This window comes from Lathyrus oleraceus, chromosome 5 (genome assembly GCF_024323335.1).
Source record: "Lathyrus oleraceus cultivar Zhongwan6 chromosome 5, CAAS_Psat_ZW6_1.0, whole genome shotgun sequence".
NCBI lineage: Eukaryota > Viridiplantae > Streptophyta > Magnoliopsida > Fabales > Fabaceae > Lathyrus > Lathyrus oleraceus.
In genome coordinates this window covers 43,801,168-43,828,520 of record NC_066583.1, presented here as the reverse complement: position 1 = coordinate 43,828,520, position 27,353 = coordinate 43,801,168, and the positions used below count along the sequence as shown (strand labels likewise).

Genomic DNA, 27,353 nt, shown 5'->3' with positions numbered 1-27,353 from the left:
AATAAATGAAAGTAGTGCGAGTGCGAGAAATAAATGAAAGTAGTGCGAGTGCGAGAAATAAATAAAGTAAAATCAGTGCGGGAAAATAAAATAGATAAAGGCGAAGCAATAAAAACCTGCTCCAATCGGAGGGTTGAATAAAATGCGAAACGAAAATGAAAATGGCGGCAGAGTTAACTTCCTTCCAAAGTGCTCCAAACTCGATTACAGACTCGATCACACAATTGTGGCAACACCCCAATGCGAAGTGATTACCACTTTAACAATACTGAATATATGCCTAATTTGCAACTAAGTTTGCTCTAAGTTTGGATGATTAAACAAATGAAATTGAGTCTCTATTTATTGGCAAGTAAAATAATGGAAAAGACAAGGATGCCCTTCAGTTTGAAATTGGGAGGGAAAAGTTTTCTTCTTGTGGCGCCCAAGTTGAGATAGTGGGAAACGTGGCAGTTGAGAGAAGTTGAGCTGTGACACGTCATGGCTGGACCTATGGCGCCAGCCAAAGTGGGAGCCACAAGTGTAAAATGCTGAATTTTATTCTTTTTAGCTCATTTTCACTCCTTTTCTCGATCGGGGCTCTGATTAGACTGAAAACCTGAAAACAAAGAGAAACATAGTAATAACATAGCAAAATAATAATAAAACCACTAAAATGCATGCGAAATCGGAGTCGAAAGTACGGTGAAATTTAGTGTCATCAAATTCTCCCACACTTAAACCCTTGCTTGTCCTCAAGCAAAACACTAAAAAGCTCATAGAAGAAAAACTGGTGTCAACGAGTGATTCAGGCTAGAAATGCTTCTAAGTTCAAGTCGGGATGCAGTGATAGGTACTAACTGAGTGAACTAAGGGTATCGTGATGACACTTACCCGCAAACACGAACATAAACTCCATTACTATATTAACCAACCCATATTATCCCACAATACCTAGGCCTACCTCTTCATCTCTTTTTGGGTCCTTTTCATTCAGGCGCAACCACATTAAGCCCGTTATCTGTACATGCTTCATAGCAGAGTGACCTGTTAGTGATTATGATCCAAACATGGGGTTCCTGGCACATAAATTTGTGTAAACCCTTTTATTTGACCCAACTGCAGTTGTGGGGGATCAGATCCTAATACGCCCTACCGAGTTCAGCGCCAGATACCTCTGAACCAACTAACAGCGGGTGAGTTTTTCTTTTTCTTTTTCTTTTTGTAGCAAATTTTTACAACTTTTTGGTTTAAATGACTTTGTGAGGGTCACCTATACCGGATTTTCCTTTTTCTTTTCTTTTATTTATTTCACTAGATCATTCACTTATGTTCATCGGTCCCCTACCTAGAGGCTGCTTCGGCAGGAGCTGACTGCTGGAATAAACTACTGAGGACTATACTGAAATGATGATTAAGGCCATGGTATATGGGGTTTCGGGAGTGATTCCTATATTCATGAAGTCTATGGTGCTAAAATGATACTGATGTTTCAAGAAGTTCTCCCAAGTCACCACATCCCAACTCAAACCTGTCTTAAAGCCCAAAAACTTTCAGAATAACACCATTTTCTTTTGCAAATTTTTTTTGGTAGGGCTGAAGGAATGGGGAGTTTAGACTGTACTAAAGATACACTATACTGGTGACTCGTCAGACTCATGCATTATCTAAAACACTCAAACTAAAAGCAAAATGAAATAAAGTAAACAACTAAAAAAGCAATAAAAATAAACAATCTAACTGAAAGTAGCAAAGAAAAATAGAAAGTGATAAAATCTCCTCCCACACTTAAATTGAACATTGTCCCCAATGTTTCAAAATAAGATAAGGGGAGAGTAATCTGACATCCTACTGCTGACCACTGGTACCTTCGCCATCCTGAGGTGGACGACGGGATCGGCTGCGATGACGGTCTCTCTGATCCATCCTGGCCTGCAAAGCAGCCTGAGTAGTCCTCACCTCTCGAAGGTTACCCAAGATGGAACCCTGAGTGGCTTCTATAAGCGCAGAATGTTGACGGTGGTAGTTCTGCTGACGGGCTTGCTCGTTTGTGATCGTAAGCAGGGACTGTACAACAGTCTCATAGGATCTATCTGTCCTCCGATGCGATTCTTGCATGAAGCTCATGTTGTCCGCCAGTTGTTGCTGAATGGTAGAGAGTAGGTCATCACGCCTCTTCTCTCTAGCCATGTGGTCGTACCACATCTCCTCTGTAATGTAAAATCCAGGAGCAGAACCTGCAAAAGAAGAAGATGGTGCGGTGTGTGGTGGTGTAGCACCTCAAATTTGCCCACCCTCATTCATGCATTCATTTTAGGTCATATTGCATTTCAACATGTTCAAATGAGGCCTATTCATCATTTAACACATTACTCTTGAAGGAACAAAGGTCCAGTGCACAAATTACAAATTTGGCAAGATGACTTGAACTGTCATGCTCGCTAGGCGAGCCGAGTGGGTCGCCTAGCGAGGCTTAATTGTCATGCTCGCTAGGCGAGCAGATCCTTCGCTAGGAGAAGCCTACGCGTTTTGAAAATAAAAAATATATATCAGAAAAATCTTGGACTTGGACCTCCCTCATTTGATCCCACAAAGCCACGAAAATCAGTTATAAATTCTGAGATTTCAGTAAAGAAAAAGGAGGAGAATTGGTGAAAGCTGAAAACACTCTGAAGTTTCCTTGGAACAAAACCCTAGAGAAGAGCTAACAGAATTCAGAGCAACCTCCAGAGCCTGAAGGGAGATCATCTGCAAAGAATCAACCCCATCCCATAGAAACCCTAAGATTGCTTTGCAAACGGCTCCGGGCAATTCGATTTCATCCGATCTCTCCAATCAGGTTTGCCCTATTCCCATTACTTTACGCCTTCAATTTGAAATTTCTAAATGTGTGAGGCATTTGGACTTAGATGCGCATAAATGCGTAAAATAATGCCTTGAAAGTTTAATCACTTCGTTTCTGAGATGGATACCATAGGGTTTGGGATTATGGAAATCGGACTGTTATCAAGGAAGAATCCAAAACCCGCAGGCACTCGCTAGCACCTCGCTAGGCGAGCATGTAGCGAAGCTTCGCTAGCACCTCGCTAAGCGAAGCAATAGCGAGCGTGACAGTATTTGTTTTTTTCTGTTTGCTCTAATCTGTTTTGTGTCTGTCATGGCCTGTTTTCTCCCGATTCCATCCTGTTACTCTAACCTGTTTGTTGAGTTTTTGTGAGGGCTCACATGACTCTTGAAGAGATGGCTTGCTTGGTATTCCACTTTATTTGTGGGATACCATTTGGAGATTTATTCTGATTGCTTTGCTGACTTGCTTTCTTTGATGGTGCTAGCTTGAGGGATCTCCGGGTTTCTTATTTCCTTAGTTGTTGTTACTTCGGATCTTTATCCGTGTGGTAGATCTCTTGATCCCTTTATCTTTCCCGCATTCTATCGCTTTCTTAGCTGGAAGACCTCAATAGGAGGCAATGTTTTCTTTTATTTGTTTACTTTTGTGCTCAAAGACCTCCAAAAGGAGGCACCAGTGCTAAAGACCTCCATGAAGAGGCAATTGACGGATAAAAGGGACTAGTAGTCAATCCCCCGTTATTCAGTGTGTCGTTCTTTATGCTCGCACCACGTGTCGATGCTTTAGAACAAAAACCCAAGATCTTTTGTCCGGTCAGCCAGTGGAGAGGGTTCCGCCTTTCTGAATCCCCACTTTTTGTCATGACTTCACCCTGTCCAGGGTTAAGAGCTCTGAGGTCTTATCCTTATTACCCATTTGATCTGCTCACCCTGACGTTCAATGTCAGTGGTTAAGAGCCCCGTTTGATTACCTTTCCATGGTTTGTTTGTCGAGGTTGATATGACCCCTCTTGACTAAAGCCCTACCCATGTATGTTTGAGCCCCCTTGTTGGCGTGTTTACTTTATGCATGTTTGTTTTGTATGGTGTGATCGTCTCCCCATAGGATTGCTAGGCTTCGTATAGTCTCTCGTTTGCATGTCAATTAAGGTAGCACGGTTCCTTCGTCTAGGACTTCGTTTTTGCATGAGCATTCCTAAAACACAAGCAAACTCATTGATTTTTCTTCTCCTAAGAACACGTTAACTCCTTCTACTACAGGTGAGTAAGTCTCCAAAGGTCGAGCATCCGGTAGATTGCGTAGTAATGTCATTCACCTAAAAAACACAAACAAACTCATTGATTTTTCTTCTCCTAAGAACACGTTAACTCCTTCTACTACAAGTGAGTAAGTCTCCAAAGGTCGAGCATCCGGTAGATTGCGTAGTAACGTCGTTCATCTAAAAAACACAAAACAAACAAAAATAGGTTAGCCGAGCTACGGTGCTCTGATTCTCAATCCTTCTTGAGATACGTATGCAGCAGGGTAGGGCCTGTGCGAGCAATAACTCTTTCTTTTCCCTACTTTGATTTTCTCTCTTTCGCATCGCATATAGGACTTTTTATACACATACTTTAGACATAAATAGCAAACGTGGATCCTGTGGAGTACCACAGACGTGAACGGGTGCGATAACCTTCCCTTCACGTAACCGGCCCCCTTACTCAGTTTTCTTTGGTTCGAGACTTTGTTTTATCCGTTCCCTCTTGGTTATGCATTACTACCTATCCCTCCTCTTGGGATAAAAGTACATAGCTGGCGACTCTACTCTTTTTTCCTTCGCCATTCTTTTCGCGTTTGTACTTGGATTCGGGAAATCCGGGGAGCGACAGCTGGCGGCTCTGCTGGGGACTTATTTTCCCTAGTGGGCCTTTCCTAGCGTTTGTTTGTTTATTGTCTATTGTGTGTTATTTATTTATTGCTTTGCATACTTATCTGCTTGCATTGCATCCTATGTGCGCTTTATTGTTTCATGCATACTGCGCTGGCTGTGTATCTGTTTTGCTCTTGGGTGGGAGTCACAAGAGGTAAAAGGCCCAATACACAGGCTATGAGTGAACTTTAGGACACCTAGGAATAGAGTGATTCATAGGAAGCGGGTGGTATGGCGCCACTTAGCGGAACATGGTATCACGAGCAGTTCAGATTCTGATGGGGTATTATCGTTGCATACACCTGGTGTGCATATGATGATGTTCTTGAAAGGATTGTTTATCCTGCGTTTCTCTTGACCTTACCCTGGCCTAGATTACACCCGTGAGTGGGGCGGGAATGAATCATTTACAGGTACTGATGGTGACTTGTTCTAATGGTGACTTGTTCTGATGGTGACTTTTGTTTGGTTCTTGTTGGTGACCGTTGGTTCTGACGTATGGGTTCTAAGTTGATGACTGTGTTCTATGGTTCCCGGTTCCGAATTCATGCCGAAGTTCTGATCCTGTGCCTTGAGATACACAACCAACCAGCCATTGTTTCATCATTTTGCATCATAGCATGTTTATTTTCAAAAAAGTAATGCATAAAAAAGAAAAAAAATTTAACCCGCATATGCATATCATTTTTCATGATAAAACATAGCATACGCATCATACACATATCATTCTTGCATCATTACAGGTGTTCTTGCATCATTTTGGTTGATATCGGTTCTTCTTTGAATGTGCTTCCCAAAAAGGCTCTGAGTAAGCTTGATGTCGAAGGGGTTGTTCTCACACCAAGTGACCTTGTTGTCCGTGCTTTTGATGGATCCAAGCGATCGGTTTATGGTGAAGTCACGTTTCCTGCGAAGATCGGCCCCGAAGTGTTTAATATTGTCTTCTATGTGATGGATATTCAACCAGCATATAGTTGTCTGCTGGGGCGTCCCTGGATACATGGAGCCGGAGCAGTTTCTTCGACTCTCCACCAAAAGCTAAAATATGTGCGGGATGGTCAGGTTGTGACCGTGTATGGCGAAGAGGACATCTTTGTGAGCCATTTATCCTCCTTCAAATATGTGGAGATGGATGGCGAAATTCATGAAACTCTATGTCAAGCTTTTGAGACTGTCAGTATTGAGAAGGTGGCTTTTGTTGAACAGAAGAAACCAGGTACCTCGATTGCGTCCTATAAACAAGCTCTGGAGGTCATTCATTCAGGTAACGCAGAAGGCTGGGGCAAGGTGATTGATGTACCCGTAAAAGAAGACCTGTTTGGCATCGGTTATCAACCTTTTCAATCATCAGAGCAGGATGTCCAGAACCAGAAAGGGCCGTGCACTTTCACTAGTGCTGGATTGATGAATCACGAAGATGTCTTTGCAACAGACAATGAAGACGGTGACATTGATTGTGATATGGATAATTGGGTGCGCCCGTGTGCTCCGGGGGAGAAGATCAACAACTGGATTGCCGAAGAAATAGTCCAAGTTACTCTTCAGACAGAGTAATTTTCTTTTGTTTTTTCATTTTGCATGAAAGCCCTACGCTCTGCCCAGGGCGTAGTGGTTCATTGTAGGGCTACATCATGTTTTGAATTTTCAATGATTATCATCAATAAAGGACGTTTTGCAATCAAATTTGTGCTCACTGTCTTTCTGTTTTTAAAACAATAAAAATGGCAATGTTTTTTGTTTTTTGTGACTTTCTTGAACTCTTTTCTAAAATAAAGCATGAAACATCGTTCGTGCAGAATTGATCTTGCGGATTCCATTAAAAACAGTTATGTTATGGCTCAGTATGACTTCGATAATCCCATTTACCAAGCCGAAGAGGAGAGTGAAGAAGATTGTGAACTCCCCAAAGAATTGGCCAGACTATTGAAACAGGAGGAAAGGGTCATTCAACCTCATCAGGAAGAGTTAGAAGTCATTAACCTTGGTACTGAGGACGCAAAAAAAGAGATCAAGATAGGGGCTGCTTTAGAGGAAAAGGTCAAGAGAGGGCTGATTGAAATGCTGCAAGAATATGTGGATGTATTCGCATGGTTGTATCAAGATATGCCTGGTTTGGATACAGATATTATGGTGCACATGCTACCTCTCAGAGAAGATTGTCCTTCGGTAAAGCAGAAGCTTCGCAGAACTAGTCCTGATATGGCTGTCAAGATCAAAGAGGAGGTTCAGAAACAGTTGGATACAGGTTTTCTAGCAGTTACCAATTATCCCCCTTGGGTGGCCAACATCGTACCCGTGCCGAAGAAGGATGGTAAAGTCAGGATGTGTGTCGATTACCGAGATTTAAACAGAGCCAGTCCGAAAGATGACTTCCCATTACCTCACATTGATGTATTGGTCGATAACACTGCTCAGTCCTCGGTTTTCTCTTTTATGGATGGATTTTCTAGCTATAATCAGATCAAGATGGCGCCAGAAGACATGGAGCAGACGACATTCATTACACCTTGGGGCATGTTCTGTTATAAGGTAATGCCATTTGGGTTGAAGAACGCCGGTTCTACCTACCAAAGAGCTATGACGACTCTCTTTCATGACATGATGCACAAAGAAATTGAAGTGTACGTGGATGATATGATTGCGAAGTCTCAGACAGAAGAGGAGCACTTGGTAAACTTGCAAAAGTTGTTTGAAAGATTGAGAAAGTTCAAATTGAGGCTGAATCCAAACAAGTGTACGTTTGGAGTGAGATCTGGAAAGCTGTTAGGTTTCATTGTCAGTGAGAAAGGGATTGAGGTTGATCCAGCGAAAGTAAAAGCTATTCAAGAAATTCCTGAACCAAGAACGGAAAAGCAGGTTCGTGGGTTTTTAGGGAGGCTGAACTACATTGCACGGTTCATATCTCACCTAACTGCTACGTGCGAACCGATATTTAAATTGCTAAGAAAAGATCAGGCAATCAGGTGGAACAATGATTGTCAAAAAGCTTTTGATAAAATAAAAGAATATTTGCAGAAACCTCCAATTCTTATACCTCCAGTTCCTGGGAGGCCTCTGATAATGTACCTTTCAGTGACAGAGAATTCGATGGGGTGTGTATTGAGATAGCATGACGAGTCTGGTCGAAAAGAGCATGCGATATACTACCTTAGCAAAAAGTTTACCGACTGTGAAACAAGATATTCGATGCTCGAGAAAACTTGCTGCGCTTTGGCATGGGCTGCTCGCCGACTAAGACAGTATATGTTGAACCATACTACCTTGTTGATTTCTAAGATGGACCCAGTAAAGTATATCTTTGAAAAGCCGGCTCTTACCGGACGAGTGACTCGTTGGCAGATGATTTTGACGGAGTATGATATCCAGTACACGTCGCAAAAGGCCATCAAGGGTAGTATTCTGTCTGATTACCTTGCCGAGCAACCAATTGATGACTATCAGCCGATGATGTTTGAATTCCCCGATGAAGATATCATGTACTTAAAGATGAAAGATTGTGAGGAGCCTCTTGTCGAGGAAGGACCGGATCCCAATGACAAGTGGACACTGATGTTTGATGGGGCGGTAAATGTGAATGGAAATGGTGTTGGGGCAGTACTTATTAATCCTAAAGGTGCACACATACCTTTTTCCGCCATATTGACTTTTGAAGTAACCAACAACGAAGCTGAATACGAGGCCTGTATCATGGGGATTGAGGAAGCCATCGATCTAAGGATCAAAACTATGGACATTTATGGAGATTCTGCTCTAGTGATTAACGAAGTCAATGGAGACTGGAATACTCATCAGCCGCATTTGATTCCTTATAGAGATTACACCAGAAGGATCCTGACTTTCTTCAAGACAGTAAAGTTGTATCATGTACCCCGAGACGAAAATCAAATGGCTGACGCCTTAGCCACATTGTCTTCCATGATCAAAGTTCATTGGTAGAATCATGTGCCACACGTTGCTGTGAATCGACTCGAGAGGCTTGCGTATGTGTTTGCAGCCGAGTCTGTTATTGATGAGAAGCCATGGTTTTGTGATATTAAGAATTTCCTCAAAAGCCATGAGTATCCTGAAGGAGAGTCAAAGAATGACAAGAAGACACTGAGAAGGCTAGCTGGAAACTTTTACTTAAACAAGGATGATGTGTTGTACAAGAGGAACTTTGACATGGTTCTGCTCAGATGCGTGGTTAGACACGAAGCAGACATGTTAATGCAGGAAGTACACGAGGGATCTTTCGGTACCCATGTTGGTGGTCATGCAATGGCCAAGAAGTTGTTAAGAGCTGGTTATTACTAGATAACCATGGAATCTGATTGTTTCAAATACGCTCGGAAGTGCCACAAATGTCAGATCTATGCAGATAAAGTGCATGTACCACCAAACCCTCTGAATATTATGAATTCTCCTTGGCCATTCGCGATGTGGGGCATCGATATGATTGGAAAGATTGAACCTACTGCTTCTAATGGACATCGCTTCATCCTAGTCGCGATTGACTACTTTACCAAGTGGGTGGAAGCAGCTTCCTACGCCAATGTTACCAGACAAGTGGTTGCTCGATTCATTAAGAAAGAAATTATCTGTCGTTATGGGGTTCCTGAGAGAATCATCACTGATAATGGTTCGAATCTCAATAACAAGATGATGAAAGAGCTTTGCAAAGACTTTAAGATTGAACACCATAATTCTTCTCCTTATAGACCAAAGATGAATGGTGCTGTAGAGGCGGAAAACAAGAACATTAAGAAGATTGTGCAAAAGATGGTTGTGACGTAAAAGGATTGGCATGAGATGTTGCCTTTCGCTTTGCATGGGTATCGTACCTCAGTGCGTACGTCAACCGGGGCAACTCCGTTTTCACTTGTGTATGGCATGGAGGCAGTCTTGCCAGTAGAAGTTGAAATCCCTTCTTTGAGGGTGATGATGGATGTAAAACTTGACGAGGCTGAGTGGGTTCAAGCCAGGTTTGATGAGTTAAATTTAATTGAGGAAAAGCGATTAGCAGTTGTGTGCCATGGACAACTATATCAGAGAAGGATGAAGAAGGCCTTTGATCAGAAAGTGCGTCCCCGAAGCTATCAGATAGGTGACTTAGATTTGAAGAGGATCCTTCTTCCCGGTACAGATAACAGGGGCAAGTGGACTCCAAATTATGAAGGTCCATATGTTGTTAAAAAGGTCTTTTCTGGTGGAGCCTTGATGCTTATAACTATGGATGGTGAAGATTTTCCGTCCCCTGTGAATTCAGATGTAGTCAAAAAATACTTCGCATAAACTGACCCGCTGGACAAAGAAAGAAAGTCCAGGCAAAAAAGGGCATCCCGGCGAACCAAGAGAAAAAGAAAAGAAAAAGGTTCGGGCAAAAGTTAGGGATAAAGAATAAAAATAATATGTACACCCGGTAAGTCGAAAACCTGCAAAGGCGGCTTAGGCAAAAATGGGTATCCCGGTGGATTGAAAACCTGAAAAGGCGGTCCAAGCAAAAGAGGGATTAAAGCGAAGACTACAGTCTGAGTTATCTGTACTTCATCACGTTTCAGTGTCTACCATCTAGAAGGATATGATCGGTCCAATCACTCTTCTCAGAAAGCGAAGAATTTGGGGGAAATTGAAGATCTATGAGCCATAACAGAATTGGAAAATAGTGGAATGCCGTGTTCACATTGCCAATAGGATAGTTTAATTTCTCTTTTGGGGCAATTACCTCTTCCTAGGAATTGCTTCCTGATGTATTTGCCTTTATAGGCCATTTTCAATCAATAAAAGTCGTTATCCAGTCAAATTGCTCTCTTGTTTCTTTTTATTCTACTGTTTTGTTTGCAAAAAAACGTCCGAATTTTTTATAAACATTGCATCAAAAAACATGAAGGCTAGACAATGACGTGCGGAAAGATAAAACATCTAAAAATCATTTTGAACGTTGAGTACACTTGAGTATATTTTGTCCATACGATCCCCTGGGGCATGTATGTCTTGCCATTTTGCAGGTTACTATCTTTAATTGATGGCTAAAGCAGATGAGCCAAAGTTTGTTCGAAGGAAGACCCCGTTGTTTCAACACTATCCAGTTGTGTAAGAAGTTGGGTCGTCTAAGTCGAGTTCAGAATTTGTTTCCCCAGCATGGTCGAGAGGTTGGTGTTTTCCCAACAAGTGACCCCCCAGTTGAGTTGGTTTCTCTACCGTTCCGAGAATGTCAGATCAGTAAGTATCCTCAGCAGAATTGTTGTATGTCCCCACAGAGTTGGAAGATCGAATTAGAAGTTGTGTGCTCATTAAAGTGATCATTTGCTTTCCCAGCAGGAGTTTTCCTCCCTTTGCATCTTGCATGTAGTAATCATCATTTGCATTCGCATTCTCAAATCACGTAGCATTTCCATTTAGTATAGAGCATTACGCCATGGAAAACTCAAACATACGCATACATGTATTAAACCAGACTTGATCTTATCCCCAGAAGAGACAGATCATTTTTCAACATCAGTGTAACACATTTGCAGCAGTTGCTCTTGGCAACGTTCGGAACCGATGATCCCGGTGAGATTTATTTTCTCATCGATCCGTGAAAGGAAAGCTTGATTCCCTTCCGATTTAGTCCCCGACGAGTGTCTGCCTTATTTTGACATATGTAAATATCATCCTTACGATACCGGTAAGTGTCGTGTTGATCCCCGTAAATGTCTGTGCTTTTCTTTGATGTCGGTAAACATCATCTTTCGATGTCGGTAAACGTCGAATCCCAATCGTTGCCCATCAGTAAATGGCATGCCTCTCATGGTGTCTACAAAAGGTCGTTCTGTCAACACCCGAGTGTGTCCGTCCCTTTTTGGTGTCGGTAAACATCATTGTTCGATATCGGTAAACATCAGCCGCTCGTCAACCATCGGTAAATGGTTTTGTCGTTTAAGACTCCCCAGCAGATTCGCTATCCGTAAATATCGAGTATTTCATTTTCGCCATCGATAAATGGTTCCGTTTCATAAATGTATCCTTTCTTTGGTGTCGGTAAACATCATTGTTCGATGTCGGTAAACATCGAGTTCCTTCCCTGTCATCGGTAAATTTCTGGTCGCGTAGCGCTTCCCAATCATTGGTAAATGTCTGGTCTTGTTTCGCTTATAAACATCATTGTTCGATGTCGGTAAACATCGAGTTTCTTCCCAGTCATCGGTAAATGTCTGGTCTCGTTTCACTTATAAACATCATTGTTCGATGTCGGTAAACATCGAGTTTCTTCCCAGTCATCGGTAAATGCCTGGTCTTGTTTCGCTTGTTCCTCCCCCGTGAAGCCGCCATCGGTAAATGGCCTCGCTTTCTTTGATATCGGTAAATATCAAATCTGTTTTGAAGCCGCCATCGGTAAATGGCCTCGCTTTTTTTGATATCGGTAAATATCAAATCTGTTTTGAAGCCGCCATCGGTAAATGGCCTCGCTTTCTTTGATATCGGTAAATATCAAATTTATTTTGAAGCCTCCATCGGTAAATGGCCTCGCTTTCCTTGATATCAGTAAATATCAAATTTGTTTTGAAGCCGCCATCGGTAAATGGCCTCGCTTTCTTTGATATCGGTAAATATCAAATCTGTTTTGAAGCCGCCATCGGTAAATGGCCTCGCTTTCTTTGATATCGGTAAATATCAAATTTGTTTTGAAGCCGCCATCGGTAAATGGCCTCACTTTCCTTGATATCGGTAAATATCAAATTTGTTTTGAAGCCGCCATCGGTAAATGGCCTCGCTTTCTTTGATATCGATAAATATCAAATTTGTTTTGAAGCCGCCATCGGTAAATGGCCTCGGTTTCTTTGATATCGGTAAATATCAAATTTATTTTGAAGCCGCCATCACTAAATGGCCTCGCTTTCCTTGATTAGTCACCTGCAGAGTGCAAATTCTCTGGTTCCTTTGGTATTCAATCCCTATTTACCTTGAAAGTCTGATAGCCGCTGCTTTCATCCATTCAGGTTCACAGTCGATTGAATAGGGGCAGCTGTAGCACCTCAAATTTGCCCCCCCCCCTCATTCATGCATTCATTTTAGGTCATATTGCATTTCAACATGTTCAAATGAGGCCTATTCATCATTTAACACATTACTCTTGAAGGAACAAAGGTCCAATGCACAGATTACAAATTTGGCAAGATGACTTGAACTGTCATGCTCGCTAGGCGAGCCGAGTGGATCGCCTAGCGAGGCTCAACTGTCATGCTCGCTAGGCGAAGCCTACGCGTTTTGAAAATAAAAAATATATATCAGAAAAATCTTGGACTTCGACCTCTCTCATTTGAGCCCACAAAGCCACGAAAATCAGTTATAAATTCTGAGATTTCAGTAAAGAAAAAGGAGGAGAATTGGTGAAAGCTGAAAACACTCTAAAGATTCCTTGGAACAAAACCCTAGAGAAGAGCTAACAGAATTCAGAGCAACCTCCAGAGCCTGAAGGGAGCTCATCTGCAAAGAATCAATCCCATCCCAGAGAAACCCTAAGATCGCTTTGCAAACGGCTCCGGGCAATTCGATTTCATCCGATCTCTCCAATCAGGTTTGCCCTATTCCCATTACTTTACGCCTTCAATTTGAAATTTCTAAATGTGTGAGGCATTTGGACTTAGGTGCGCATAAATGTGTAAAATAATGCCTTGAACGTTTAATCACTTCGTTTCTGAGATGGATACCATAGGGTTTGGGATTATGGAAATCAGACTGTTATCAAGGAAGAATCCAAAACCCGCAGGCACTCGCTAGCACCTCGCTAGGCGAGCATGTAGCGAAGCTTCGCTAGCACCTCGCTAAGCGAAGCAGTAGCGAGCGTGACAGTATTTGTTTTTTTCTGTTTGCTCTAATCTGTTTTGTGTCTGTCATGGCCTGTTTTCTCCCGATTCCATCCTGTTACTCTAACCTGTTTGTTGAGTTTTTGTGAGGGCTCACATGACTCTTGAAGAGATGGCTTGCTTGGTATTCCACTTTATTTGTGGGATGCCATTTGGAGATTTATTCTGATTGCTTTGCTGACTTGCTTTCTTTGATGGTGCTAGCTTGAGGGATCTCCGGGTTTCTTATTTCCTTAGTTGCTGTTACTTCGGATCTTTATCCGTGTGGTAGATCTCTTGATCCCTTTATCTTTCCCGCATTCTATCGTTTTCTTAGCTGGAAGACCTCAATAGGAGGCAATGTTTTCTTTTGTTTGTTTACTTTTGTGCTCAAAGACCTCCAAAAGGAGGCACCAGTGCTAAAGACCTCCATGAAGAGGCAATTGACGGATAAAAGGGACTAGTAGTCAATCCCCCGTTATTCAATGTGTCGTTCTTTATGCTCGCACCACGTGTCGATGCTTTAGAACAAAAACCCAAGATCTTTTGTCCGGTCAGCCAGTGGAGAGGGTTCCACCTTTCTGAATCCCCACTTTTTGTCATGAGTTCACCCTGTCCAGGGTTAAGAGCTATGAGGTCTTATCCTCATTACCCGTTTGATCTGCTCACCCTGACGTTCAATGTTAGTGGTTAAGAGCCCCGTTTGATTACCTTTCCATGGCTTGTTTGTCGAGGTTGATATGACCCCTCTTGACTAAAGCCCTACCCATGTATGTTTGAGCCCCCTTGTTGGCGTGTTTACTTTATGCATGTTTGTTTTGTATGGTGTGATCGTCTCCCCATAGGATTGCTAGGCTTCGTATAGTCTCTCATTTGCATGTCAATTAAGGTAGCACGGTTCCTTCGTCTAGGACTTTCTTTTTGCATGAGCATTCCTAAAACACAAGCAAACTCATTGATTTTTCTTCTCCTAAGAACACGTTAACTCCTTGTACTACAGGTGAGTAAGTCTCCAAAAGTCGAGCATCCGGTAGATTGCGTAGTAATGTTGTTCACCTAAAAAACACAAACAAACTCATTGATTTTTCTTCTCCTAAGAACACATTAACTCCTTCTACTACAGGTGAGTAAGTCTCCAAAGGTCGAGCATTCGGTAGATTGCGTAGTAACGTCGTTCATCTAAAAAACACAAAACAAACAAAAATAGGTTAGCCGAGCTACGGTGCTCTGATTCTCAATCCTTCTTGAGATACGTATGCAGCAGGGTAGGGCCTGTGCGAGCAATAACTCTTTCTTTTCCCTACTTTGATTTTCTCTCTTTCGCATCGCATATAGGACTTTTTATACACATACTTTAGACATAAATAGCAAACGTGGATCCTGTGGAGTACCACAGACGTGAAGGGGTGCGAAACCTTCCCTTCACGTAACCGCCCCCCTTACTCAGTTTTCTTTGGTTCGAGACTTTGTTTTATCCGTTCCCTCTTGGTTATGCAGTACTACCTTTCCCTCCTCTTGGGATAAAAGTACATAGCTGGCGACTCTACTCTTTTTTCCTCGGCACTCTTTTCGCGTTTGTACTTGGATTCGGGAAATCCGGGGAGCGACAGGTGGTGAAGGGTGATGGGGGGACACATGAGGTACGGGAGATCGCTCTCTCCGATCAAACTCTTCATCAGTGTCGTGTCCCTCCTCATCAGGAACATTAGGAGGAAGTGGACCCAAAACAGGTGGAGCATCTAAAACATAGGTCCAATTCCTTTCATTACGTACATCAGTACGTCTAGTGCACGGTAAGACAACAGATGGGATAGTTATACCATGAATCATAAGCAAATAACCTCCCTCTCTCCTTAATCGACACAATTTCATATCTCAGAAATTTTAGGTTGATTGCGCGAGGAGCTAAGGGATCTAGGGTAGCTATCTCATTGTTCAGGTTAAGCACCCGAGCAATAGACGTAATGAGTCCTCTGAAAACAATAGGTCCTGCTTTATTAAGAGTTAAAGCCATATGAGCAATCATAAACGAGACCGAATTAATTCTTCTATTTGTGAGGCTTCCTTGCAAAAATAGAAGCTCTCGAGCATTGACCTTGTTTGGATTCTCCAGGCCAAAAATAGTACATGCCAACAGATATCTAAAAACTCTGATGGCCGGGTTATGGATGGTCGAGGCAAGAATTCCTTCAAAAGAATTTATTGAAGTGTTAGACAATCTCTGCCAGAAGGAAAACACATCGACCGACCAATCTAAATCCAAAGGGGCCTCACAAATAGCACCTTCCCCATGAGGAATTCCTAACAGGCCTGCTAGTGCGTCGACACTGAATTCATACTCAACAGCAAACATTCTAAATCGAACAGTACCAACTATACTAATAGTATTAGGATTGACAATATAGATTAAAGAACTTAAAAATTCGATTGTCAATCGCTCAAAGGTAGGTTCTTTGTTTGAAAAGATAGTGTGCAAACCTAAATTATCTAATAAATAAAAAATGCTATGGTAGATAACCAAAGTGTAAAGACAATTATCATTTACATACCTTGTCGAGAGGATTTCCCGATTTTGCAACCTTTGGATAATCTTCCTCTGCCTATCTCCCGGTTTCCCTTCACGAAGGAGAAATCCATTGAACTCCATTATTTAGCTCTTGCAATGTGATGAAGAAGATGAAGATGGGTTTGTATAAAGGTAGGATTTTTATGAATATTGAGAGATGAAAATGAAAACAAAAGTTGGGAAATTGGTTTGTATGGTGTGAAGATGAGAAATGTGGGAGCTTTTGTGGGGTTCAAGGGCTTTTTCGGAAGGTGAAAAAATGGGTTTTGGAGGTTTAAAGGTATGAAAATGGTGAAGAATGTGAGTCTGCCCCGAGCTTATACAGACGCTGTGGCGGGCGCCACAACATCCATGGCGGGCGCCACAAGGCTAAATTCGGCTGGGCCGGATTTTGGTCATTTGGCATGGGCTTCTCGTTCTCTTTTCGGTTGGGGGGTCCGGATAGCGTTTACATTGTATTTTCCTAGTGACATAAGGCTTGCATAATTTTATAAAAGTAAAATTTAAACATTAGACTAATAAATAAATAAATAATTAATATAATTAGACTATAAAAAATATAAATATAATAAACACACATAAAATATAGATATATAGATGTGGAAATATTAATGTGCTGACATGGTTAAGAAAATATCTCAAATGCAATGATATAAAATAAGTTAGGTAAATGCGAAAAATATAAGCATAAATGAGACAAAATAAAACGAGATGGTAAAATCAAATAGTAGGGGGTTCGTCTGCCTGACTAGATCCACGAAGCATGCTATCTCCTGGCGGAGCTCTGCGATCTCCTGGTATAAACAATCAGCCTCGGTAGCATGTGTAAGGTCGGATACTCCCATCTATAAGGTAAGGTCAGCCACCTCCTGCCTAAGCTCGGCAATCTCTCTACGACACTCTGCAATCTGGGTGCGGATGTCTGGGGTCTGCAATGATAAATTGTTAGAGAGTACAATGATACTGGGTGAAGGCGGTGTAGGGGTATACTCAGCAATAGGTGGGGATCTAGGCTCCTCGATAGTCTCTCCCTGACCCTCCAAAGCATAACTCCAATTAGCTAGGTCATGAGCACTGGTCATCATAGGATCAGGCAGTGTAAAATAATGTATCGCCTCGCTATCGATCAGCAATCTGAACTGTCTTGGGTTGAAGGAGGATCTCCTCATCAACCCTCTAGTCAAGCAAAAATCAATATCCATAGTAGTGTACCCATAGAAGGTCCTGAGATGTAGCAGCTTGCGGGATAGACCTAAGGCGATGGCAATCTGTGTGATGATCCCTCCTACATGAATGACTCCTTCGGACGATCTGGAAACACCATTGAGGCCACACAACAGAAAGTTCCCACATGCCACAGGGCGAGACTGGGATGCACAAAATAGTAGGAATATCTCCTCCTCACTTAGTAACGTCTCAGCATCTGGTCTTCCTAGGAAGGAGTGTGCCAGTATCATATGGAAATACCTAAAAGCAAGGTTATGTATAGCCTGGGACAACTGAGTAGAGCGGTCCTGACTCCCTCCACCGGTGATATCGCTCCAGAACTTTTCCACTTCCTTACCCAGAAAGTATCTCATCGGCGTCTCAGGGATAGCGTCGGGGGTGGTTTGGAAGCCTAATAGGTCACCGAACTCCTTCTGGATGAAAGAGTACTCAATCCCAAAGAGCCTGAAAGCAGCATACCCATTCGGTCCAGAGTAAGGGTCATAATCAAATGAACTGAGGAACTCCAATGTCAAGTTCCTGTAGGTGTTGCGCAGGTCGTCAGCGAACTCGTCCCAATGGAGTTGGTGGCTCAGAAATAGGATGCTCGGCTCAATGCACATGGCTTCCATGCAATGCTGGTCTGGGTAGCGTGTGGGGGCCATAGGGAGCTGGTAAAGAGCTATGTAGCGCTCTCTCTGGCCATCATCTTTATAGGCTACGTGCATATCGTCGAAGTCCTGCGTCCTGTAAAAGTTAGGAAAAGCGATCCTGAAAACACAAACATTGCAAATATTTAGTCCTGGTGAAAATATGATTAAAGATAAAATAAAATAAAATAAATAAATGCAAAAAGGTAAAACAAGATAAGAAAACCATGGGTTGCCTCCCAAGCAGCGCTTGTTTAACGTCATTAGCTTGACGATCGGAATTTATACACCTGTAGTAGGAACCGGTGGATCTATCAGAGTGTGGCTTTAGTAGTCTATTGGAATGTCTCCTCCTTTGTAGAGCTTCAGTCTTTGTCCATTTACAAAGAATGGACTACAGGTTTCGTTCTTGATTTCTACAGCTCCGGATCTCAGAATCTTGGATACTTTGAAAGGGCCGGTCCATCTTGAGCGCAGCTTCCCAGGGAAAAGTCGTAACCTAGAGTTGAACAGGAGAACAGGGTCGCCTAGATTGAAATCTTTCTTCACTATTCTTTTGTCATGCCAGGCTTTTGTTCTCTCTTTGTATATTTTGGCGTTCTCGTAGGCGGATTGCCTGAGTTCTTCTAGTTTGTGAATGTCAAGGATACGCTTTTCACCAGCGGTCAGGTAATCTAAATTCAAAGTTTTAATGGCCCAATAGGCCTTATGCTCTAATTCGAAAGGTAAGTGACAGGATTTTCCATAGACTAGTTGGTAGGAAGTTGTTCCTATAGGGGTTTTGAAAGCGGTTCGGTAGGCCCATAATGCTTCTTGAAGCTTCTGAGACTAGTCTCTTCTAGAGATAGAAACGATTTTTTCTAGGATTTGTTTTATCTCCCTATTGGATACTTCTACTTGGCCACTAGTCTGTGGGTGGTATGGTGTTGCTACTCTATGCCTAACTCCATATTTTCTTAAAAGTTTATCAAATATTCTCGATATGAAGTGCGATCCTCCATCGCTTATGACTAAACGGGGTGTTCCAAATCTAGGGAATATATAGTTTTTGAATAACTTTATCACCACCCTAGTATCGTTTATGGGTGCAGCTAAAGCTTCAATCCACTTAGACGCGTAGTCCACAGCTATTAAGATATACTTGTATCCTAAGGATGGCGGGAAAGGTCCCATGAAATCTATACCCCAAATGTCGAAGAGCTCTACTTCCTGAATGTTTCTTAGAAGCATTTCGTCACGCCTTGAAATATTTCCAGTGCGTTGGCATCTATCACATTTGACAATGCAAGCATGGACATCGTGCCACATGGTAGGCCAGAATAGGCCAGCTTGAAGAATCTTGGCGTATGTCTTAGAGGTGCTCGCATGTCCACCATAGGGTGCAGAGTGACAGTGCTCAATTATACTTTTTACCTCCTCTTCTGGAACGCAACGGCGAAAAATGCCATCTTTACCCCTTTTGAAAAGGAGCGGTTCGTCCCAATAAAAGTTTCTCACATCGTTGAAGAACTTCTTCTTGCGGTGGTAGTCAAGATCAGGGGGTATAATATCAGCAGCTAGGTAATTAACAAAGTCTGCATACCATGGTATGTTACTTACTGCTAAGGATTTTTGGAAGTGCTCATGAGGGCCTAGGCTATCGTCTTCAATGGTTTCTAGTCTAGCTATCAGTCTATCATAGGCAAAATCATCATTTATGGGTACTAAGTCTGGTTTTAGGTGTTCTAGCCTAGAAAGGTGATCGGCTACTACATTTTCAGTGCCTTTTTTATCTCTTATATCTAAATCAAACTCTTGTAGTAATAGAATTCATCGGAGTAACTTGGGCTTGGCATCTTTTTTACTTAATAGGTAACGAATGGCAGCATGATCGGTGTAAACTATAACTTTGGCTCCTACTAGATAAGCTCTAAATTTGTCTATAGCGAAAACTACAACGAGTAATTCCTTTTCAGTTCTTGCGTAGTTAAGTTGGGCAACGTCTAGGGTCCTACTGGCATAATAAATTGCATGTAATTTTTTATCTTTCCTTTGTCCTAGAACGACTCCAACGGCATAATCACTAGCGTCGCACATTATCTCAAAAGGTTCTGACCAATCAGGGGGTTTCATAATAGGTGCTGACATTAATGCTTGCTTTAAAAGATTAAATGCTTCATTACATTTTTCATTGAAAATGAATTCAACATCTTTCATTAAAAGGCCAATTAAAGGTTTAGTTATTTTGGAGAAGTCCTTGATAAAACGCCAGTAGAATCCAGCATGTCCAAGAAAACTTCGGACTTCTCTGATAGTTTTGGGTGGTTTTAGGTTCTCTATAACTTCTATCTTAGCTCTATCTACCTCTATACCTTTTTCGGAAAGTATATATCCTAAAACAATTCCTTCGGTCACCATGAAATGTCACTTTTCCCAATTTAGTACAAGGTTCACCTCCACGCATCTCTCCAGGATTTTCTCAAGGTTAGCAAGACAATTGTGGAAATCTAATCCGCAAACCGAGAAATCATACATAAATACTTCCATGATACCATCTAGGTAATCTGCAAAGATTGACATCATGCAGCGTTGGAAAGTAGTTGGGGCATTACAGAGGCCGAATGGCATTCGTCTGTAGGCAAAAGTTCCATAAGGGCATGTAAAGGTAGTTTTTTTCTTGATCTTCGGGGTGGATAGGTATTTGGAAGAATCCAGAGTATCCATCTAGATAGCAGAAGTAAGAGTGTCTGGCTAGACGCTCCAACATCTGGTCTATAAATGGTAAAGGGAAATGATCCTTCCTGGTTGCTTTATTTAATTTTCTATAGTCTATGCACATCCGCCATCCTCCTTCCATCCGTTTTGCTACATGTTCGCCTTTATCGTTTTGCATGACTGTGATGCCTCCCTTTTTAGGTACTACATGGACCGGGCTCACCCACTTACTATCCGAGATCTGGTAGATTATACCTGCCTCAAGTAACTTAAGAACTTCCTTTTTAACAACATCACTCATTATAGGGTTTATTCTTCTCTGATGTTCTCTGGAGGGTTTTGAATCTTCTTCGAGCGAAATCTGATGCATGCATACGGATGGGCTTATACCTTTCAGGTCAAAGATATTATATCCTAAGGCTGAGGGATATCTTCGTAAAACACCTAAACGTTGGTCTGTTTCCTCTTGGCTCAAGGTACCACTGACTATAACTGGACGGTTCATCTCTTCGTCGAGGAACTCATATCTCAGGTTCTTAGGCAGCTCCTTAAGTTCTAAGGTTGGTTTCTTAGGGCATGGCATAGGATCTAGGGTAAGGGATAAACATTCGTAAAGATTATCATCGATGTAGGGTTTCCTAAAGTCATCATCTTCCATTATGAGAGTTGATGGTAACTTAATTGTTTTTATGATTTCTTCTTGTTCTAATTCCCTAACGCATTCATCAATGATATCTATGGCATAACATGCGTCTCCCATCATAGGTGCCATAAGAAATTTCGAAAGTATAAATTCTATTTTCTCGTCACCTACCTCAAAGGTCAACTTTCCTCTCTTGAAATCTATTATGGCTCATGCAGTTGATAAGAATGGTCTACCTAGAAGGATTGGTATATCATTGTCCTCTTTGATGTCCATGATGAAATAATCAGTAGGGATAAATAACTGACCTATCCTAACAGGGACATCTTCTAAAATGCCTATCGAATACTTAACAGATCTATCGGCTAACTGAAGTGACATCTTAGTGGGCTGTAATTCTCCTAAGTTTAACCTCTCACAAACTGCTAAAGGCATTAAGCTCACACTAGCTCCTAAGTCTAGAAAAGCTTTTTCAATGACATGACTTCCCAAAAGACTAGGAATGGAGAAATTTCCAGGATCTTTATCCTTTTTGGCTAATTTATTCTCGGAAATGGAATTACATTCCAAGGGCTTCGGATCGTCAAGTCTACGTTTGTTGGTAAGGATGTCTTTGAGAAACTTGGCATAAGAAGGTATTTGGGTGATGGCTTCTGTGAAAGGGATTTCTACGTGCAGTTTTTCTATAACCTTAATAAATTTATGATACTGGTTATTGATCTGGGTTTGTTTGAGTCTTTGCGGATATGGTATCGGTGGTTTATATGGCGGGGGTGGTACGTAAGTTTTGTCTTTAGGTTCTTCTCCTTTTCCTTGACCTTCCTGTTTTTCAGATTCCTCTGGTTCCTTTACTTCGTCCGTGGGTTCGGTATATTCCTTAGAAGTTTTGGGTTCGCTCAATCTTGGGTTTGGTGGCTCATCATAAGCGTTCCCACTTTGTAGGGTAATGGCATTGGCTTGTCCTCTCGGATTTTGTTGAGGTTGTCCAGGGAACTGTCCTCTAGGTGTAGTCTGAGGGGCTTGGTTTAAAGCTACCTGAGAGATCTGGGTTTCAAGCATCATGGTGTGAGTAACTATTTGGTCAACCTTGGTTCCTAACTGGGTAATCAGTTCGTTAACGTGAATGCTTTGGTTCATGAACTCTTTGTTTTGTTGGGTTTGAGCAGTGATAAAATTTTCCATAATTTTCTCTAGGCTCGGCTTTGGTGGTACAGGTTGCATAGGTTGATTTGGTCTTGGGGCTTGGTAACCTGTTTGTCTCGGAGATGCATTATTTTGGATATGGTTATTGTTCTTATAGGAGAAGTTTGGGTGATTCCTCCATCCAGGGTTATAAGTATTCGAGTATGGGTTCCCTTGGGTGTAGTTCACTTGCTCATAGTGGGTTTCGTTTAATAGACTGCATTCTGCAGATTGGTGTCCTTTGGTTCCACATATCTCACAATTCGATGAAACTGCGGCTGCAATATTCGGGTTTACGCACACATGCTCGACCTTAAGGGCTAATGCATCCATTTTAGCTTGCATCATGTCTATAGAGCTTAATTCATGCACTCCTCCTTGGGCTTCCTTCTTCTCAATTATCGCTCGTTCGACTCCCTATGATTGATGGTTTTGAGCCATATCTTGGATGCGGGCACTAGCTTCAGGATAAGGTTTGTTCATCAGCGCACCGCCTGCGGCAACGTCGATGGTCATCTTAGTGTTATAGTGAAGTCCATTATAGAAGGTCTGAATGATTAACCAATTTTCTAAACCATGATGTGGGCATGCTCTTAATAGCTCTTTATATCTCTCCCAAGCTTCGAACAGCGATTCTCCTTGGTTCTGGGTAAATCTAGTTATATGGTTTCGAAGAACGGCGGTCTTACTTGGAGGAAAGTATCTAGCAAGGAATACTCTTCTAAGGTTATCCCAAGTCGTAATGGAATTGGGTGGAAGGGAATCTAACCATGATAGGGCTTTATCTCTGAGGGAAAAAGAGAATAATCTTAAACGGATTGCCTCAGGAGAAGCTCCATTGGTTTTAAAAGTGTCTGCTAATTGGAGAAAGATTTTTAAATCTTGGTTTGGGTTCTCAATAGTGAGACCTGCGAATTGTCTCTGTTGCACTAGTTGCAATAGGGAGGGTTTAAGTTCGAAATTATTAGCTAGGATGGTTGGGTTTACTATACTAGAACTAGGTTCTTCGTAGGATGGTTGGGCGAAATCCTTAAGAGGTCTTTGGTTTTGATCTTCGGCCATAGCTCTCCTAATTCTATGAAAGAATAAACGTGCGCGAGCGTAACGTTCAGGTTCCGCCAGAGGGTATACTAAGCTTCTGGTGCTGCGAGTTCTTCGCATTGACCGGCGGGTAATAACCTAAGTCTAAATGATATAACAACATGGTACAAAATTTGACGAAATTGGTCCCCGACAACGGCGCCAAAAACTTGATGCGTGCTTTTCGCAGGTATACGAACGCGTCAGAGTAATATAAAAGATTGTCGAATCCACAAAGACCAAGTGTCAATCTATCGTTATCTATTGTTACGGTGTTTATCTAAGGTAATCAAAATAGCGGTTTCTAGAGTGTGCAATGAAAAGTAAAGTATTAAATTAAGTTCAATTAATAAAGACAGGTTCGAATGTAATTCACATAATCAACTAATAATCCAAGTACTTGCTAACAGAACTACTTATGGGCAGTGTTTCCTACTTTGAAAAGAACCAATTTAACAGGAACTGTCACTTTCGCGTATTCAGAAATGAGTTGTACTCCCTAATCAAACCCTCTTATTGTCACTTATAAAAAGGCGCACATTGCGTTAGAGTAGTAAACCAAAAGAGGTTCTCACGAACCAGACTCTAAACTTATAAACGCGTCCGAAAATAGTTTTAAAATCACTTTTCTTTTTAAGTCGAAAACTCCTAATGAACTAAACAAAGCGCTTTCGCTGTATTTAAAATAGTTAAAAACAACTAAGTTTAAAAAGACGTTGGACGACTTTCGATCTTACCCAACAGAAATTAAGTGCGGGAAAACTTAAGTTGAAAGTCAAAATAGCCCTTAAGTGTTTCTACGAACAATTGTACGGATTATCGGTTTAATTACGGTCCTTACATTCTAACCTTTATAGATTTAGTTAGACATGGTAAAGTAAAGGTGCATTTTAATTTAAATAAAAGTAGTGCGAGTGCGGAAATAAATGAAAGTAGTGTGAGTGCGAGAAATAAATGAAAGTAGTGCGAGTGCGAGAAATAAATGAAAGTAAAGACAGTGCGAGAAATAAATGGAAGTAGTGCGAGTGCGAGAAATAAATGAAAGTAGTGCTAGTGCGAGAAATAAATGAAAGTAGTGCGAGTGCGAGAAATAAATAAAGTAAAGACAGTGCGGGAAAATAAAATAGATAAAGGCGAAGCAATAAAAACCTGCTCTAATCGGAGGGTTGAATAAAATGCGAAACGGAAATGCAAATGGCGGCAGGATTAACTTCCTTCCAAAGTGCTCCAAACTCGATTACATACTCGATCACACAATTGTGGCAACACCCCAATGCGAAGTGATTACCACTTTAATAATACTGAATATATGCCTAATTTACAACTAAGTTTGCTCTAAGTTTGGATGGTTAAACAAATGAAATCGAATCTCTATTTATATGCAAGTAAAATAATGGAAAAGGCAAGGATGCCCTTTAGTTTGAAATTGGGAGGGAAAAGTTTTCTTCTTGTGGCGCCCACCACAACACCATGGCGCCCTCCATAAGGGTAAATTATGGCGCCCAAGTTGAGATAGTGGGAAACGTGGTAGTTGAGCTATGACACGTCATGGCTGGACCTATGGCGCCAGCCACAAGTGTAAAATGCTGAATTTTAGTCTTTTTAGCTCATTTTCACTCCTTTTCTCGATCGGGGCTCTGATTAGACTGAAAACCTGAAAACAAAGAGAAACATAGTAATAACATAGCAAAATAATAATAAAACCACTAAAATGCATGCGAAATCGGAGTCGAAAATACTGTGAAATTTAGTGTCATCACACACGATCGAGAATTGTAATATATTCAAGCATAAAGTACAATACTTAATTGACTCAAAGGATATCTCATTCACACAAAATGGACCGAACGTGTGTAACAATCATATGCCTTCACAGGCAAGCACATCTATAGTGTTAACTAGTAAAACTGAAATCAGTGGTAAATTTGAAGGAGTTGCATCTGTGAGACTGTCCCACCAATTTATGCAAGCATAATGACCCTAACCTGTGGGAGGAACAAGGCTAGTCATGCCAACAATCATTAGTTTGTTCAATCGTGCTCATGTGTAATTTTCTTGTTTGTCATTCATAATACTCATTTGTAAAAACTCGCTTGTTTTCAATTGATAATGACAATGAAGTAAATATGCATGTTTTGAATCAATCCATCTGTGTTCACTCATACTTTATTTATCAATATCTAAGTTTTGTTTAAGCAAAATCAAAAGGAGAATGATGAAATTGAAAAAACATGAAGTCACTACACGTATGCTTTTGAATAAAACCCTGCTGGCGATGTAAGGCATTGTTTCGAATCCCTAAACACCGAAGGTTTAAGGAAAATAATCCATAGTCAACCCCTTCAAGCCAAGGAGTATGAGTTTTTCTTTCTATATATAAAACCCTCAATCTTAAATTGGGGCATGGTAGTCTTCAACTAATTTGACCATGTGTTCAGATTTCAAAAGAAAAAAAGGGAATGTCTTATATGAGGATCAATCACATCTTATCCCTCACGAGAGGTCAAAAACCACAAATCCGTAATGATTGTCCCTCACCAACAAGAATGAGGCAGCCATAACCCCTTCAAATAAAATGAACAAATGTCACACGATTTGTTCCAACAAAATAAAAAGAAACAAGAAATCAAAATTCAAAAGAAAAAGAAATAAATCCAACTAAGTTGAAAACTCGAAAACGAGTGACTTAGGCAAAAATTAGGGCATCCCTGTGGATTGCAAATTTGAATCAATCTAGCAAAATTAGGGAAATAAATAAATAAATAAAAAGGAAAAAAGGAATTAAAAGAAAATCCTCATCAAGAACAAATTCGTGTGGCCACAAACCATACAAAAGATGGGTGACTATCACTCTGAAAACCTCGTTGGTTCGTTAACCGTTACCTTCACCATTCAAAATCCCTTTCCAAAGATGAGCGCTTGTGTCTAAATAGTTAAGCGTAGAACTGGAGGACATAAAGGAGAATGTGTGGGTTAGAATAGGTTTCGAGCCATAAATCCTTTCTTTCTAAAACCGTGAACCATACCATATTACAACCCTAAAAAAATACCTAATTGAAGTAGAGTTTTTTTAAAGCATACTACAGTCAGTAAGATCATGTTAAAATTGACTCCTAATGATTTGCTTATCATTTGTGTTGGTATTGATAGGAAATTATCATTAGTGATCTATTAACTATATGTCATCTTTCCAGCGGACATGCTTGGATTTCAAAACTGATATAAACATAACATTGCATTTATCATTTCCAAAATGAACATGTTTTATTCGGGAGTAAGCATTTGACATAGGAAAGTTTCCATAATGAACATGAATTAAGGAGCTTGATAATACCAGGGGGAGAATGTCTTAAGACTCCGTTGAGCAAAAAGACAAGCCACTTCAGTATTCAGTCAATCTGGGGAAATCACGTCGAGAAATCTCTACAAGATTTAGTCAATATGGGGCAATCACGTGAAGAAATCTCTACAAGATCCAGTCTATCTGAGGTAGTCACGTCGAGATTCGATAGATCTCTCTGTAGATCAATTATTCAGGGGAATTCCCTCTAAGATCAGACAACTAGGGGAAAAGTTCAAGGCTCGTACTACGGCATGCCACTCCAAGAGCCTAAGAGGTCAATTACTCCAAAAGATGGTTAATCAGAAGAATACAATTCTGAGACCCTGGGGCATGTCAGATTGAGATCGTTCTATGACAAAGTTTCTTCATAGCTTGTGACTGGGGCAATTCGTACAGATACCCAACAAATTGGGGGAAAAGCTGACCAAATAGAGGAAGTTCCTCTC

The 27,353-nt window shown here is 41.2% G+C and overlaps 1 non-coding gene across 1 annotated transcript; it reads left to right on the top strand.

Moving 5' to 3' along the window:
* The first annotated feature begins 23,055 nt into the window (after positions 1 to 23,055).
* On the top strand, positions 23,056 to 23,162 carry LOC127088680 (small nucleolar RNA R71). The gene has a single exon (XR_007790505.1). It is a non-coding gene; the product is annotated as a small nucleolar RNA R71 (small nucleolar RNA).
* The last annotated feature ends 4,191 nt before the right edge of the window (positions 23,163 to 27,353 follow it).